Here is an 18934-nt window from a genome sequence, read left to right as displayed (position 1 = left end):
CGTCAAAGAGTGTTCTTACACACACCAAACCTAGACGGGATAGCCTACCACACATGAGCTACATAAACCTGTACAGCATGTTACTGCACTGAATACTATAGGTAATTGCAACACAATGGGAAGTATTTGTGTATCTAAACATATCTAAACATACAAAAGGTACAGTAAAACATATGGTATTATAATCTTAGGGGACCTCCTTCATATATGTAGTCTATTTTTGATTGAAATGCCGTTATGTAGTGTACAACTATACATACAGACCTACATATTTTATATATATATACATAGAGACAGAGAGCTTGATTATAGGAATTGACTCATGTGTTTATGAAGGCTGAGAAGTCCCATGATCTGCCATCTGCAAGGAGAACCAGGAAAGCTGGTGATGTGATCCAGCCTCAGTCCAAAGGCCTGAGAATCAGGGGAGCTGATGATATAAACCCCAGTCTGAGTCTGAAGGTGCAAGAACCAGGAACACCAATGTCCAGGGACAGAAGATGAATGTCACAGCTAAAATAGAAAGAAAATTCACCCTTCCTCCATCTTTTTTTGTTCTATTCAGGCCCTCAGGGGATTGGATGATGCCTGCTCACATTGGTGATGGTGGATCTTCTTTATTGAGCTACTAATTCAAATATTAATCTGTTCCAGAAACATTCTCACAAACACGTCCAGAAATAATGTTTTAGCAGATATCTGGGCATCCCTTAGCCCAGTTAAGTTGACACAGAAAATGAACCCTCACAATGGTGGAGTTCACGGAGGTTGATGGGGAGCAAGAACTGGACACAAAGCGAAAGGACAGACTAGATGGTGTGAGCAACAGTGTACAGAATATTGAAGCAAATTTCTTGTACTAATTCATGTGCAGGAGCTGAGAGATGAGAAGGTAGGGAAGTGGCAGTAGTAGGAGCCATGGTTTTGATGGAACGGGTCGCATATGGAATTGTTGTCAGTGAATTTTGTGATGAGGAGACAGGTGTAACAGATAAAAGTAAAGCATTGTAAATACTCTTCAAATACTCAGTTGGTCAATATTCTGTGAATAGGAATTGTAAATGGGTAAATGTGGACTTGAAAGAATTAAAACATTATCCTTAAAACCAGTAGAAAAGCAAAATACTTGAATTATAAGTCGGATATCGGGACAATTAGGGTGGGCTGAGTCAGAATAAATTAGCATCATGTCAGACCTGTACACAGATGCCTTTGTGGGTAAGACATACCCAGCTTTCTCCAGAAGAAGTCAACTGTAAGAATTGCAAGGGCAAAAAGAGTTAATACTTTGGGAGGCCGAGGCGGGCGGATTGCTCAAGGTCAGGAGTTCAAAACCAGCCTGAGCAAGAGCGAGACCCCGTCTCTACTACAAATAGAAAGAAATTAATTGGCCAACTGATATATATATAAAAAATTAGCCGGGCATGGTGGCGCATGCCTGTAGTCCCAGCTACCCGGGAGGCTGAGGCAGAAGGATCGCTTGAACCCAGGAGTTTGAGGTTGCTGTGAGCTAGGCTGACGCCACGGCACTCACTCTAGCCTGGGCAACAAAGCGAGACTCTGTCTCAAAAAAAAAAAAAAAAAAAGAGTTAATACTGCCTTCAATATCTGGTACCTCTGGGGATACACTGAAAAATCCTTAATTGACACTGAAAAGAAAGTAGCTTCTACTTCTGAAATTATGATGATTTGTCCAGCACCACACACAAGTCCTTGGCTAGATGGGCTGTGGTCCATACACTCTTGAACAGAGTCCTTGAAAACCCATTAAGCAGAATTGGCCAGGATTCAATGCTATAGACAGTGGTTGGGAATTGCCCAGACCAGATGGCCATGAGATATGTGAATCATTGCTTTCCAAAGAGTGTGCAAAAGGCTGGGCATTGACCCATGACCTCAGAGAAAACTTATCTTGCAAGTGGAGAATCCAGCTGACCTTGAGTTAGGGTACCAAGATTCAGAACTGGGCATAGGAGCATGGCCCTTAGCAGTGGGGTACTAGGAAAAGGGAAACAAAGTCACGGATTCAGGCAGTAGTGAACTTGGGAAGAAAGGAACAGTCTGAGGTGTCAGATTCCAATGGAAGTGGAGACCAGAAAGATTCCTGAGACCATGGTATGCAGAGAATGGAGCCTTTTATGAAAACCTGAGATCTGGTCCAAGGACAATGGACAGCTATGTAAGATGCTACTGATTGAAGTTCCTTTCCCTTCCCCTACCAAAAAAAAAATTGCTGGAAGGTTTTCAACACATATTTGAAAAGCAAAATGTTCTTTAAAAACCATCCTAAAAGATCTCACTAGAAAGATCTGGAGAATGATACCAGAAACTTTTTAATTTGTTCTGGGGAAAAATAATACAAAGCAAATTGTATATTTCTATGTATTTCTGTGTAATACGGTTCTAATTCTAGAGAGTAACATCATTGCTAATAAATCTTTCTGTGACCCTTATAAAGTTCCAAGTTAATAAACCCCTCTGGTATTATTATCAGATACACTTGGCCAAAGTGGGCAATATCTTTTTGAGTCAAGATCTATGTTTCTGGAGTAGACAAAGCCAAGTAAACAATCCCCTTGCAGAATTCTTTTCTAAAAGGTTTTTTTTTTTTAATTTTGAGACAGAGTCTCACTCTTTTGCCCAGGATAGAGTGCCATGGCGTCAGCCTAGCTCACAGCAACCTCAAACTCCTGGGCTCAAGCACTCCTCCTGCCTCAGCCTCCTGAGTAGCTGGGACTACAGGCATGCACCACCATGCCTGGCTAATAAAATATATATATTTTTAGTTGTCTAGCTAATTTCTTTCTATATTTTTTTTAGTAGAGATGGGGCGCTCTTGCTCAGGCTGGTCTTGAACTCCAGAGCTCAAACAATCCACCTGCCTTGGCCTCCCAGAGTGCTGGGATTACAGGTGTGAGCCACCACACCCGGCCTACTAAAAGGTTCTTAAAGGGTGTTTTGTTTTGTTTTGTTGGCCTCGATAGGCACTTATCCATTTACAGAATACCATAGTAACTTGTAGACAAGATAATCACTTGGTGACTTTGTCTATAGGATGACAAATCACAAACAGTTTTCTTTTTTTTTTTTTTTTTTTTTTTTTTTGAGACAGAGTCTCACTTTGTTGCCCAGGCTAGAGTGAGTGCCGTGGCGTCAGCCTAGCTCACAGCAACCTCAAACTCCTGGGCTCGAGTGATCCTTCTGCCTCAGCCTCCCGGGTAGCTGGGACTACAGGCATGCGCCACCATGCCCGGCTAATTTTTTATATATATATCAGTTGGCCAATTAATTTCTTTCTATTTATAGTAGAGACGGGGTCTCGCTCTTGCTCAGGCTGGTTTCGAACTCCTGACCTTGAGCAATCCGCCCGCCTCGGCCTCCCAAGAGCTAGGATTACAGGCGTGAGCCACAGCGCCCGGCCCACAAACAGTTTTCTTTTCATGTCCATGTACTCCTGATAAAAGAAAGTTCTTGGGGACTCGAGTGAAGGAAATTCAATTGATACATTAATATCTCATTCAGAGAAAAGGGAAGCAGAAAATTTGGAACGTGACTTCATTAGGAGAGTGAAGCGTGGCGGTTTGGGGAGACGGGGTGAGTGTGTTTGCCCAGTTTCAGCATTGCGAGAGCACACACTGGCTCTGGAATCCCAGCAAAGGCCTCTGCAGATCACCACGCTCCCTGACCCCACCACGCTGCGTGGGAAGGACCACCTTTCTTTTGCATTACAAATTCTTTAGCAAACTATTCATTTTAGCGAAAAAATTGAAAATTCTATGAAAATTATTTTGAGCTCTGAATGAATATTATTATTCATTGGATAATATTCTTATCATATTGGGTAATATTATTACCCAAATAAATATTATTTTATTGTATACGATACTCTTAAAAAGTAAAGCTCAGCTGAAGCTTCAACTAGTTGATTATTTTGCATTTAGAGAAGTCATAGATGTACCTTTTGATATCCTTTGAGTCATATAAAAAGAATAAAGTACAAGAAAAAATATAAAAGTGTAAAAATTAAAAAAAAAAAAGAGGCCGGGCGCGGTGGCTCACGCCTGTAATCCTAGCTCTTGGGAGGCCGAGGCGGGCGGATTGCTCAAGGTCAGGAGTTCAAAACCAGCCTGAGCAAGAGCGAGACCCCGTCTCTACTATAAATAGAAAGAAACTAATTGGCCAACTGATATATATATATAAAAAATTAGCCGGGCATGGTGGCTCATGCCTGTAGTCCCAGCTACTCGGGAGGCTGAGGCAGAAGGATTGCTTGAGCCCAGGAGTTTGAGGTTGCTGTGAGCTAGGCTGACGCCACGGCACTCACTCTAGCCTGGACAACAAAGCGAGACTCTGTCTCAAAAAAAAAAAAAAAAAAAAAGAAGTCATAGAATAGAAGAGACAGCATCTTGCTCTACACCACTAACCCTGGGACAGCCACGTCCACTCCCCGGGTGAGGGCTTCCGAGGCCGGTTTTGAGGCCCATAACTGAGACATGATGTCCTGCCCCCTGGAAATGGGGCACAGCCACACTTTGGCACATCTGCCCGTCTCGAATGCTCCCGAAACATTAACAGCTGCAGCTGGGCCTGCCAAGGGGACGGTTTAGTGACACAAAAAGCCTTTCATTACAGTTCTCAATGCTATTTTGTGATGTTTGGGTTCTTCTGCTGTTACTGTTATTCTTAAAGGTTTCTTCTCATTTGGAGTTCTAGTTAAAACCGGGGAATGTCTTTTCCTTAGACCTAAATTATTTTGTGCGCACAGACAGGAGTATGTAAGTACACCGATATTCCTTTGGCACAAATAATCTTCCAGATGGGATGAGAACATCTGAGCTAGTCAATACAAACCCACGTTTGTAATAAGTGACATACGATATCTTACAGTTTGGCCTTGTAGCCTTCTGACTTCAAGTCTTCATCCTGCTTTAATTGTGAAGATTTTCTTTAATCCTATTTCTTAATGAAAAAAAAAGGAAACTGTTAGGGAGATAAAAGTTTAGCATTTTTAAATGTATGTTTCAGGGGTATTGATTCATTCCCTTTGTATCCCTTGGTGATACAAATAAAAAAGGATATCAAGCTAACATAGAAGTTAGCAGGGGTTTCTCTCTAAGGCCTCTGCGCAGTTAATTAGGACAACAGGGAAGCTTTTTGTGAGAGTCACACACACACACAAATGATGTAGGTAAAGAACCAATCAAAAAGCAGAGATTTTCTAATAATATTAAGATTTTAATGTACTTAACATTATAAATCGTATTCCTAATTGCAAATTATAGCTTTTGTCAAGGGAGGAAATGTCGTTATATACGTTATCCTCTCAAATCACTGTGAATGTTACAATTAATTTCTTTGATTTTTATCTATCAATAAATATTATTGAGTTTCTGATAGGGTCTTAGGAATATGCTACATGTCATACTTATTTTGAGCCCAGTATAAATTGAGAATCTGTCAACAAGATCTTGCTAAGTAGACATATATGAAGACATCATTACCAAGCTCTTCTTTGGCATTGGAGCAGAGGCTGTGGACATAGCCTTCTTCAGGACTGTGGCACTCACTGCCCTGGAATCTGGGAGTGATGGTGACGGGCAGCCTTCAGCTAAGTCCTCCCAGAATTACCCTCAGCAAAAGACTGCCACCTTGCCCAAGGTCATGCCTCCTTCCTGAAAGCAGCCAGCATCTGGGGACTAGTTGATTAGGGAGGGGGCAATAGAGGTTCCAGGCTTTTGCCTCCCAGGCAGGGTAGGTCATTCAGAGGGGACATCTTAGCCAGGGCTGCTCCTCCCTCTGCCCAACCCTTAAGTCCTTCACTCTCACCAGGTGTTGACCCCAGGGCAATTCTCAGTCTATTTCCTGCACGCAAATCTCTGTCTCCAGGTCTGATTTGTGGGGGTACCCAGCCACAGCAGCATCAGATGCTTATCTAATAAAATTGGAAGGCCCAGGTTTTGGTCTTGTTCCTGCTGCCATGGTGGGTCACCTCTCTCAGCTTTCTTTAGAAGGAAAAGTTGACTGGATCTCCAAAGTCATGCATGTATTTCCAAAAGTCTACGATATGTCATAATAAGCCCTCAATCTCGATTGCTTTTCTAAAATCCATAACTTCTATCAACTGAAAAGAATGTAGAATCAGAATTCAATGACTTGGATTCAGTTTTCTAAATCAATTATTAGTTTGTTTAGCAATACAAAATAGATTTCTTCCCCCAAATATCCATTTGACAAAAGAAGATACTATAATAAATCATCCTTGTTCTGAGTTTAACTCAACAGCTTTCAGCTCCTTCGTTTTCTCTGAGCGGTTTATGTAATAGGTAAAGTCTACTCAATTCTCTCATCTCCATCTGGAACCAGGTCAATGGGCTCGTAGATGTTGGTGGAATCCATCTGGAATCAGACATTTCAGAATCAAACAATACTGTGTTAGTATTCAAATGGTGAATTTTAAAAGGAAGAAGAGACTCCTTTAAAACAATTTAATAAAGATAATAGGGGAAAGTTGTAACCAACTTACTAAATGAAATACATGTATCCAACTAATTAAGATATATAACTTCAGGCCGGGCGCTGTGGCTCACGCCTGTAATCCTAGCTCTTGGGAGGCCGAGGCGGGCGGATTGCTCAAGGTCAGGAGTTCAAAACCAGCCTGAGCAAGAGCGAGACCCCGTCTCTACTATAAATTGAAAGAAATTAATTGGCCAACTGATATATATATAAAAAAAAAAAATTAGCCGGGCATGGTGGCGCATGCCTGTAGTCCCAGCTACTCGGGAGGCTGAGGCAGAAGGATCACTGGAGCCCAGGAGTTTGAGGTTGCTGTGAGCTAGGCTGACGCCACGGCACTCACTCTAGCCTGGACAACAAAAGCGAGACTCTGTCTCAAAAAAAAAAAAAAAAAAAAAAAAAAAAAAAAAAAAAGATATATAACTTCACTACCTTAAATCTTCAAGCCCTTTGTGTCTTGTTTTATCCTCTCACATTACTTTTTCTAATGTAGAGGCTATTAAAGCCATTGCAGTACTTGCATTAACCCTCTCCTTCTTGGCAGGTGCCTTAAGTGAACTTCTTTACCCTCTGAAAGAGGCACATTGTTGGTTGCTGCCATGCACCCAGGCGTTCTTGCTACGATGAGTAAGAACAGGGCCCTGTCCTAGAGAGGCCAAGACAAATGGGAATATCGGTTCTGTGTACTGTGTATTTGCCTGTGGTGCTGTTCCCTCTGCCTGGAACATTCCTCCTCCACTTCTTTATCTCGTTAATTCCCACCATTATTCACATCCTTAAAACAGTCAGCTCAGACATTATAGCCCCACAGAAAAGCTTTCCTGATGCCTTGGCAAGGGTGAGGAACCTTCCACCGTCTTCCACAAACTTCTGTCATGTTCCTAGCAGACAGTAATTTGTCTGTCTCCTTGCACTGACGAGACTGAGCAACTTGAGGTCAGGACGGGGCGGACCTCAGCTCTGCAGCCTGGCTACCTAGCAGTTAGGTATCCGCTGCATACCATGTGCTAAATATAGGGTAATTAAATTAACGATGATGGAAAAACCTGGTGATCTTTACAAGCAAGAGGACTTTTTTCTAAACAGCCATGCCATCACTTTAAGAAGCCCAGTTATGTACTGTAGTGTAAAGCATTATCTTAAAATGGCATAATAAGCCAAACTTCATGAAATCCCCCTTTTTTTCCCTTCCTCGGCACTAAATTGTTTTGCAAGTTACATAAAAGAAAATAACTAAGTTAAACGGTGAGAAATTAAAATATCGCTGTTATCTCAGAGAGGTAACCATGGAGCTCCAGCAACATTAGTCCAAAGAGCCTAACAAGACAACAGCCAGGCAGGAGTCGTTTTTCCACAGCAGCGCTGATTTGACTCCTTTACAAAACCGTGGGGGAGAAAGATTAATTCCTCCATGTCAGAAGTAATTTATAGAATACTGTTTAAAATGATAAAGACATTAGAAGGTCTCTGGTTGTTATGGAGCGACATCACATATTAATTAAAGTTAAGCGAGCAGTTTTGGTTATTGCCGGGGGATTAACTGCTATGATAATGCAGACTGTGGTTTAGGGTTACCTGGGAAACAAGGGTGTGGGCTTTCCTTGGACCAGGTTACATGTCAACCTTATGTTCCTCCAGGATGCAGAGAAGGAAGACTTCAGTAAGGATGCATGAAAATGGTCCCTACGGAGGGAAAGCTTTTCAGATTCCCATCTCTGCTTTCCCTCGCCTTCCCATGATCTTTGAGATACTCTTTCAAGTGTGTTTGCTGCTAAGTCCTCGCACGCACCTTCAGCCTCATCTCCCCTGCTGGAGTCCACTTGCTTTCTCCCAAGCCTGTTAGACCTGAAACCAGCGAGGCCATAACCTTTAGGGTAAAAATGGCCCAGAAAATTTAACATGTGCTCCAGAGCAGGACTATTAGTATTTTAATAGCTGAATTCTTAATCCAAGAAAACAAATTGCTGATTTTCAAAGTTTCAGGCATCCACATGCAAGCAGTGGGAGGGGTTTTTGGGCTTTGCCCATTGCAGCTGTCTACTCCACCTACTTCGAAGGCTGACGTCTTAGATTTTAGATTCTATTAAAAAAAAAATGTCTCTTCTTCTTTCTTCCATAAAAGTTTGCCTAGGGTTGTGACCCCTTAACAAATCACAATCACATGTAATGCTTTTGATTAAAACCACAGTTATGAAAACCTCAGGGTAATCTTTCATCCAAATACTTCATATTATCTGAAAATTTCAAAAATTAATACGGTTACAACCTCCCACTCCCCAGATCGGGGAAGAGGTAAAAGAATTTTGACTCTAACAGTCTTTCCCTCTGCTAAAATCATTCTAGGGAAAAAAAAAAAATCAGCATCTGATCAAGTTTAGACAAGATTTTTTTTGGTTGTTGTTCAAGATCGCTGCGATGGTTTGGTATTAGGCTTCCTTGCCCCTTTCCAAATTGTTTATAATCACCCCTCCCTCCCCAGGGGTTTTGGAATGAATCATCAACTTTTCTACACTATTAAATTAGGCTACAGCCTGGAACCAAACATTTGTTCTTACAAGCATTTCTTTCATGTCATCGGCTGTAATGGAAACCAGAAATTCGGTAGGCAGTCCTTATCTCCAGCAAAGCAGAGGCAGGACGTCCAGGCCCACTCTTCTGCTGGCGTGTACCATTTAAACAAATTTAAAAATCATTCTTAAGGGTTGCAAAAATTAATGCTAAAATAGGAAAGGCCAATTTAAATGTACGTGAAAATTCATAATTCATTTTAATTCAGAAGTGATATATGTCATTTACATTGAGTGAAAAACTAAAAACAACTTCTTCCTCTGAATCTCAGTCTTGTGTCCAATGCCTTTAAAAAAAACATCTGCACATTAAAATAAATAGCATTTTCAAAGTCCAGCTTCAGGAAATTAAAGATGCTTTTAATGCTTTTGGTCCACTTTTAATTTCAGGGAGCAGCCATTGTTCAATATAGTATAAAAATGCATAATCATAATATTGACTACCATATAGTGACATGTAATTATGAAAATCAAACCTTTATCAGAAGATATAAATGGGATGTAGAAGCACCTAGCATCCATCATGAATTCATTCCCCCATCCAACCAATAGTGCTCTCACTCTGCCACTATGCTAGGGAGTAGGGATGTAGCAGTGAACAAAACGTACCAAAACCCCAGTCATGTGGTGCCTTTCCTGCAGGGAGGGTGGGGTGAGACAGATTATAAACAAAATACATCACTAAATATACAGTAAATTACGTGGTGAAATGCCATAGGGAAAATGGAACCAGGGAGGGGACTACAGAGTGGTGTGGGTGGGAGAGAAGCTGGGGGTGGGGAGGGAGGGAGTTACAATTTTAAATAGTGTGGTCACAGAAGATGGGTTTTGAGCAAGGCTATGGAGGAGATGTGACTTTGAAAGAGAAGAGGACTAGGGCAGAGGGAACCACAAGTGCAGAGGACTGAGGCAGGAGTGCCTGGCATGGCTGAGGGAGGGACGGCAGAGTCCAACATGCAGAAGGAGTAAGGGGAGGGTGTTAGAGACAAGTCAAGGTTAAGGTGAGGCAGGGGTGAGCAGGTTATTTAAGGCGTTGTAGAGCATTGTGAAGACTTTAGCTTTTACTTTGAATGAGGTGGGAAGATTCTGAACAGAAGAGTGACATAATCTGACTTAAGTCTTTAAAAGATTATTTTGGCTGCTGTGTTTCAAATAGATTTAAGAAAAGCAGGATGGAGGTAGGTAGATACTAGGCGCTCCAGAAAGACTTGTCTATCATAAATTGCATTTTTACATTTTTACTTATTCTGCCTTTTAAAAAATGTATTCATTTTCTTATTCTCCATGTATTTGGGGTTGGATATTATTCAAATTGGAAAGCAATACATTTCCATTTCTTTAACATATAGAATAAGTTTCAGACTTTTCAGTATCAAGTCAAACTGGTCTTTCATTTGACTTTTTTCTTTTTCTTACTTTTGGCAAAGGCTTAAAAAGAGTTTATTCTTCCTGAGGAGAAACAACTGCAAATAGACAGGACTAGACTGGAGCAGCTGTAACACTAACAGCGGACAGGTCGTGAGCGCTCTACCCTTAGCCCAATGCTAATAGTTCAGCAATTGAATTAGCTCATTTAATCTTCACAACGACCTGCTGGGGTTGTTACTATTATCATTCTCACTTTCACAGATGAGGACGAGAGAAGTCGAATGACCACTCCAGGTTACGTAGCTGGCCCATGGCCGGGCATGGATTGGAACAAAGGCCATGAGCTCAGGACCTGTGCAGGCAACTGTCGCATTATGTGACTGTTACCTCCCAGCCCTCCACGGAAAGGCCCTCCTGAGCCAGTGAGGAGAGAGGAAGACCTCAGGAGCTCTTTACCTGAGAGTACACTGTAAAGCGAGTCTGGTCCACAAGGTTTTACTGTGGTCTGTATCTGAAGGAATGATGTGTTAACAGAAGGCACTGGAATGAAAAGACAAAGAGCGAAGACCACACAGTAACACATATCAGAGTTTACCCAGCACCATGCAGGGAATTGAAGCTGTGTTTGTGGCCGGGAGTATCCTGATCACCCACTGTAAGTATACTCTATTGCAGAATGAAATGCACATTAGGTTTTTTCTGCAGAGTGAATAAAACATATCTCTAATCCCTCTGTGCTGGTTAATGAACAAATGGCATTTCTGTTTATAAATCAGCCTTTTGTGAGTTTGGTTTGCTTGAATCAGCACCTCCCCCTCCCCTACAACCTCCCCATCTCCTCCTACCCCATTTTTCCTCCCCCCTCTGCCTCCACTGCCCAGAGCTTTATCTGCACCGTTCCCCCGCCCCCGGACTATAGTGACTCTACTAAAGCTGCACGCCTGCTTTACACACCACTGTTCCCAGTGGCTGTTCTGAGTTGTTTACAGCTTAATACAAATTTATTTGGGGGAAGGCTTTTAAGTTATTTTTGTGCCGTGATTTTGATTTATTTAGGCTTCTCCCATCTAATTGAAGAGGCTTGGTACTCTTTGGTACAGAAATTTGCTTTGTCATTTTGAGCTCTCGATCCGCTGCATCTCAGGAATGTGTGGCTCCTATCTTATTTGCCATCTCACGCAGGGGAAGCTTAGGTGGTGGACATTTATATTTTATGCAGTTAATGTGGCATGGAGTCTAGATTTATCTATTGCTGTAACTTGGTGAGAAAATGCATTTGGAGTTTAAATAAACTGGTAACTGACAATATTGGAAAAGTACCAAAGAGTTTTTTCAGCTGCTTCTCTCCCTGTTTGTGAGCAGACTCCCAGCCTTCCTCTCGGATCTTAGCTTCCTGTTGGACCCCTTGTTGGCACATCGTTTTTCTCACATTAATATTTGATATATTTTTGTATATACTGCATATATTTTGTATATCTTTCGTGTGCATGTGCATATTGTATAGGTATAGACTTCTTTAAAAAAAAAACAACCTGCCCTCTAACAGAATACAATAGTTGCTTACAGAGAGAAGAATGTAATGGCTAAGGAATAGGTGTGAAAGGAGATTTTTTTTTGAGAGAGTCTCACTCTGTTGCCTGAGCTAGAGTGCCGTGGCGTCAGCCTAGCTCATGGCAACTTCAAACTCCTGGGCTCAAGCGATCCTCCTGCCTCAGACTCCCGGGTCACTGGGATTACAGGCATGCGCCACCATGCCCGGCTAATTTTTTTCTATATTTTTACTTGGCCAATTAATTTATTTCTATTTATAGTAGAGATAGAGTCCTGCTCTTGCTCGGGCTGGTTTCGAACTCCTGAACTTGAGCGATCCTCCTGCCTCAGCCTCCCAGAGTGTTAGGATTATAGGTGTGAGCCACCTCGCCTGGCCAAAAGGAGATTTTATTCCACTGTATATACAATTTTCTACCTTTTGAAATTTGTACAGTATTTGTACACTATCTATTCAAGTTCATTAATTGATTTACTTCCAAAATAAAACTATTTCAGATTGAAAAAAAATTAATTTCCTCCTTATGTAGGGTCAAAAGTATCATGTCATTTATGAAGAACTTATTTAAAAAAATAGAATAATAAATTGCCCTAGATAGTTTTAGGAAAATATTCCTCAAAAATACTTGTTAAAAGAGCCCTCCTTCCAACATTAAGCCATATTAAAATAGAAATTATAACAATATCATTCTTAAAATATAATTTTAAAGAGGTTATACAGTAATGCCATGTTGCCTCAGATTAGATCAGGAGTAGCCAGAATACAGTAGCAGATATTTTTTTTTTTTTTTGAGACAGAGTCTCACTTTGTTGTCCAGGCCAAAGTGAGTGCCGTGGCATCAGCCTAACTCACAGCAACCTCAATCTCCTGGGCTCAAGCGATTCTCCTGCCTCAGCCTTCCGAGTAGCTGGGACTACGGGCATGCGCCACCATGCTTGGCTAATTTTTTCTGTATATATTAGTTGGCCAATTAATTTTTTTCTATTTATAGTAGAGACGGGGTCTTGCTCTTGCTCAGGCTGGTTTTAAACTCCTGACCTCAAGCAATCCGCCCACCTCGGCCTCCCAGAGTGCTAGGATTACAGGCGTGAGCCACTGCGCCCGGCCCAATAGCAGATATTGAAAGACATTTGTTACTAAATAAGCACAAAGGGCCAACTTAGTGATGGCAAAACTCTAGAAACATTCCATTGAAGTGAGGAAAAATGAAAAGATGTTATGATCAACATTTTTTAATATCTGAGAAGACAAAATAATAAATAGACACATTGTCAAAGAAAAGACAAAATTATCATTATTTGTACCTGATATTATCTACTTGAAAAAATAGAAGAATCCATTAAAATTATTACACCTAATGTTAGGTGGATAGTTACAAAATGTTTAGAAGTCAATAGGTTATGTGTTGGGATGACTAGGTATCTACATGCAAAAGAATGAAGTTGGATCCCTGGCTCATACCTTACACAAAAGTAACTGAAAGTGATCATAGATCTAAAAGTAAGAGCTAAAACTACAAAGCTCTTAGAAGAAAGTATAGGGGTAAATTTCCATAACCTTGGGTTAGGCAGTTGTTTCTATGATATGACACCAAAAACAGAACTGACAAAATAAAAATAGATAAATTGGACTTCATCAAAATTAAAAATTTTTGTGCTTTAAAATACACCATCATGGAAATGAAAAGACGACACACAGAATGGGAGAAAATATTTGCAAATCACATATATGATAATAGACTTGTATTCAGACTATATAAAGAACTCTTACAACTCAGTAGTAAAAAGACAAATAACCTAATTTAAAAATAGCCAAAGGAATTGAATAAACATTTCTCTAAAGATCTATAAATGGCCAAAAGCACATGAAAAGGTGCTTGTTATGGTCTGAACATTTGTGTCCCCACAAAATTCGTATGTTGAAACTTAATCCCCAGTTGGGATGAGTGGTGGGGCATCTGGAGAAGGCATCTAGAGCCCTCATGAGTGGGATTAGTATGTTAGGGAGCCCTTTTGCCCTTATTCCCTGTGAAGACACCCCTGCAAGGCAGTGTCTGTGAAGAACAAGCACTAACCAGACACCAAATTTTCTAGAACTTTGGTCTCAGACTTCTCAGCTTCTAGAACTGTAAGAAATAAATTTCTTTTGTTTATAAGATATTTTGTTAAAGCAGCCCAAACAAACTAAGGCAATGCTTGTTCCATCTTGCCCCCAACTAGGTGTACTGTGATTGAGTTCTGGCACTAACCATTGGAATTAGCACAGACCCCTCCAATGGAAGGGCACGGTCCTAAGATTGCACTTACTTTAGTCACCAGCCACATGTCAGGACTCCACAGGCACCTGCATGTCTTCCCAACTGTCTACAAACTCAGAGGTTTCCATGACCCCCTTAGATTAGATAATTCACTAGAATGACTCACAGAACTCGGGAAAGAGCTATATTTATGATTACAGTCTTGTTGTAAAGAATGCAGATCAGGAACAGCTAATGAGGAGAGAAACATAGGATGAGGGGAAGGGGAAATAGGGAGTGACTGTTAATGGGCATAGGGTTTCTTTTTGGGGTGATGAAAATGTTCTAAAGGTAGATTGTGGTGATGGTTGCACAACCTCACGAATATACTGAAAACCAGTGAAATGTACACTTAAAATGGATGAATTTTATAGTATGTGAATTATGTGTCAAAGGTTCATTTAAAAACATGTCAACAGGCTAAGTAAAAGCAAGAAAGTATAGTGAAAAAAATAGCAACATTAGGTATGAACTGAACGTGAACTCTGCTAGGCCAGTGCCAAGAATCTACAAATCCTGATTAGGGGTCACAAAGACTTAAGTAAATGGAAGGATAAACTATGCTTCTGGATATTTTATTTTAACATTGTAAAAAGTAAGTTTGTCCTAAATTTACATATAAATTTATAGTATCCCAGTAAAAATCCAAAGGATTTGGGAGGGGGGGGTAGAGGAGGAGGGGAAATATTCCAAAATTAATATAAAAATATATGGAAGAATAAATACGTAAGAATAATGGACATTTTGAAAAAAAAGAGTAGAGTTAAACATTAAGAATAATATGCTTTTTAAAAAATGTAAAGCGGAGGTAAGGGTCATATCAGATATCAAAATGCATGATAAAATGATACTAATTAAAAGTATAGTACAGGTATAGGACTCATAGACAGAACAAGTGATCAGAATATAAAGTCCAGAAGTTGATTTAAATTTATTGAAGAATTTAGTATATGTTAAAGATAGCATTTCAATTGAGGAAAGGATGGATTATTTTGTAAATGTTGGAATAATATCCTAAACAATAGGAAAAAAATAGTTACAGTCCCACCTCAGAGCTATAATAAAAAATTTACTAGGTTAAAAATTTAAATGTAAAAAAAATGTTTAAATGAATCCATAAATCACTGAGAGAAAATGTAGTTTCTCTTAGATTATTTATATAATCTTGGGTACAGAATGTCTTTTAATGCAATACAACATATGTAGAATTATAAACAAAAATATTGTATACATTTGACTACTTAAAAAACGTTATGCCTGGAAAATTTAATTTAAAAATAAGACAAACTGGGGAAAAACTAGTTAGAATATATGTAATTCCGTATCTAGAATACACATATATATGATAAATATGTAAACAGGGCTCTTAAAACTCAATAGGAGAAATATTAGAATTCAATATTTTATGTTCAGAGGATATGAACAGACAGTTCACAAAAGAAGCAATATACATGGCTAATAAACATTTCTTTAAAAAACTTGAGGCTCACTAGAAATCAAAAAAATGCAACTAAAAACAAGATTCTGCTTTTCATCTATTAGATTAGCAAATATGAAAAAGAATGATATACTCAGGGTGACAAGGGTGTGGGGAAAAAGCCATTCTCAACCATTGCTGGTGGGAATATAAATGGAAACAATTTAACAATAAGTGTTTCTAAAAATCTTAAATACATACATACTCTTTAATCTAGAAATGCCACTTCTAACAATTTGTTCTAGGAAAATAACCAGCTATTTGTACAAAGACTTACTGTAAGGGTATCCATTGGTGCATTGTTTATAAAAGTAAAAAGAAAGGGAATAATATAAATGTTTAATTGTAGACATTGATTAAATAAGTTATGACATATCCACACTATAAAATATTATACATCTATTAAATAATGTTTTAATGGTGTATTTATTAACATGGGCAATATTTATTACATATTGGTAAGTTTAGTCATAAAATGGCATGAGTATGTTTTGTAAGAATTAAAAATTCTATAAGCATTATTTTGGCAAAAATCTGGAAGTAAATACACCACCGTTGTATGGGCTTATGGATTATGGATTATTTTTCTTTTTCATTTATCCCATCTCCATTTTTCCTGAATTATGTAATAAAAATGACTTTTAACAAAGAAGAACAAAATTTTATTTTAAATAATTAATTAATTTTTTTATTTTAGAAAACTCCAGTTGTGCTTGGAATATAACGTACAAAATTTTGAAATTGAAAATGGAGTAAATGAAGAAATAACCATTAAAAAATAAGAGAACCCTGAAGACAGATCGTCTTTGTGACTAAGTCTCTGAATATAAGGTGCTATGGAAAAAAAAAACACTGGACTTTGCCAAACACTGAACTATAGCTACCTAAGGGTTTTTTTTTTTTTTTTTTTTGAAAGTTTTTAAGTTTATTAATGCTCTTGTGAAAAATCCACACAATGGCTGCAGACTCTTTATTCCTTCGGCTTTTTTTGCCAGCACCAACACTGGCCTTGCAGTCCCCCTGACTTTCTTCATTCTGTTCCTGTCTTCCTTTCGCTGCTTGCTTGATGTATGTTCCCTCTCGTACAGGCCATGCTTTGCAAGCCTGTGTTTGGGTTCATTTTTCTTTGCGTAATCCAACGAATTGTAAATCATGCCAAGGCCAGTTGTCTTGCCACCACCAAAGTGAGTTCTGAATCCAAATACAAAGATGACATCGGCTGTGGTCTTGTACATTTTGACTAGTTTTTCACTAATTTCTGTCTTTGGTACTGTTGCCTTCCCAGGGTGAAGGACATCGATGGCCATTTGTTTCTTCTGAAGTAGTCGATTGATCATGAACTTCCTGGTCAGGACAGTTACTGTGTCGTTCATGATGGCGGCCGACCCCCAGGCAGCCAGGGAGGAAGAGAGCGCTACCTAAGTGTTGAAAGGAGAAAGGCCAAACATTGTGAACTCCTGCCTCCACAGGCAGGAGTTTTTTAAAATCTTTTTTTAAAACTATTAAATCGCCTGTAATCCTAGCTTTCTGGGAGGCCAAGGCGGGTGGATCTTTTGAGTTCAGGAGTTCGAAACCAACCTGAGCAACAGCGAGACCCCGTCTCTACTATAAATAGAAAGAAATTAATTGGCCAACTAATATATACAGAAAAAATTAGCCGGGCATGGTGGCGCATGCCTGTAGTCCCAGCTACTCGGGAGGCTGAGGCAGAAGGATTGCTTGAGCCCAGGAGTTTGAGGTTGCTGTGAGCTAGGCTGACGCCACAGGCACTCACTCTAGCCTGGGCAACAGAGTGAGACTCTGTCTCAAAAAAAAAAAACAAAAAAACTATTAAATCTATTTTTAAAATCTTACTAATGGTTTTAAAAGATCTCAAAAAGTGAAGACTAAATAAGTTACGATGATGGAATCAAATTAGCAGAAAGGCTCTATGATCTGGGAATTGTTATGTATATGGTAAATCAACTCAGCATCAAAGGCCTATATTTTAGGTGCAGCCACCCAATGCCTGCTAGAGAAATCTTAAGGAGTGCTGCTGAAGTCGCTATTTTATTTTATTATTTACTTTTCATTTCTTCCAAGAATGTGCCACCTGAAATTGGGCTTCCTATTACACATCTTTTAAGAAACAAAAATAAATCCCAGCATAATGAGACCAAAACTTGGTGATTTCTTACTGTAACGAATTCAGAGATCAGTCATAAAGAGCAGACAGACTACTCCCTGTGATAGCCAAAAACACGTGGTGCCAAACAAATCTAAGGGACATTTTTTCTCTTCCACAAATGTATGTGTGATAGGTGGGAAGTGCATGAAGAAGCCTTGAAGGTGTACAATAGTGCATTCTAGGCCGGGCGTGGTGGCTCACGCCTGTAATCCTAGCACTTTGGGAGGCCGAGGCGGGCGGATTGCTCAAGGTCAGGAGTTCGAAACCAGCCTGAGCGAGACCCTGTCTCTACCAAAAATAGAAAGAAATTAATTGGCCAACTAAAAATATATATACAAAAAATTAGCCGGGCATGGTGGTGCATGCCTGTAGTCCCAGCTACTCGGGAGGCTGAGGCAGTAGGATCGCTGAGCCCCGGAGATTGAGGTTGCTGTGAGCCAGGCTGACGCCACGGCACTCACTCTAGCCTGGGCAACAAAGTGAGACTCTGTCTCAAAAAAAAAAAAAAAAAAAAAAAATAGTGCATTCTATACTTTGGGCATCGTCCACTGTGTTTGCTTTTTACGCTGTGGCTCAACCTACATAAAATGCAGAGAAATCAGTATCATTTGGTTATTACTTGAATATGCTATTAATGAGGACTGCTAGTATCTTAGGGTGGGTCCTCCAGGAAACAGACTCTGAGACAGAGTTGTATGCAGAATGTCTGTTCGGGAACATCATTCGTAAGGGCATGAAGGAATAGGACAGAGGCAGAATTTGGCCTCAGCTGACCTTGTGGGGAGCTCAGGAGGTGGGATGGCTCATTTGAGCAGTCTTGTATTGATGCAAGGGGCTGGGTCTTTGTACTCCCAGGCCCCATGGGGAGGGGATCTTGGGGGAGACCGCTTCCTTCAATAAAAGCAAGTTCTTGGAAGACTCAGTTGTAACATGTCAGTAGCCAACACTCCACGCACCTGAGAGTATGAAGGTCTCCAACCTGAAGGGGGTTCTGGGC

The 18934-nt window shown here is 40.0% G+C and overlaps 1 pseudogene; it reads right to left on the bottom strand.

The window, feature by feature from the left end:
* Nucleotides 1–6330: 6330 nt before the first annotated feature.
* On the bottom strand, nucleotides 6331–17143 carry LOC109731346 (small ribosomal subunit protein eS24 pseudogene; annotated as a pseudogene).
* Nucleotides 17144–18934: the final 1791 nt, after the last annotated feature.

Source organism: Microcebus murinus, chromosome 13, assembly GCF_040939455.1.
Source record: "Microcebus murinus isolate Inina chromosome 13, M.murinus_Inina_mat1.0, whole genome shotgun sequence".
Lineage (NCBI taxonomy): Eukaryota > Metazoa > Chordata > Mammalia > Primates > Cheirogaleidae > Microcebus > Microcebus murinus.
This window is presented reverse-complemented; position numbering and strand designations above follow the sequence as displayed.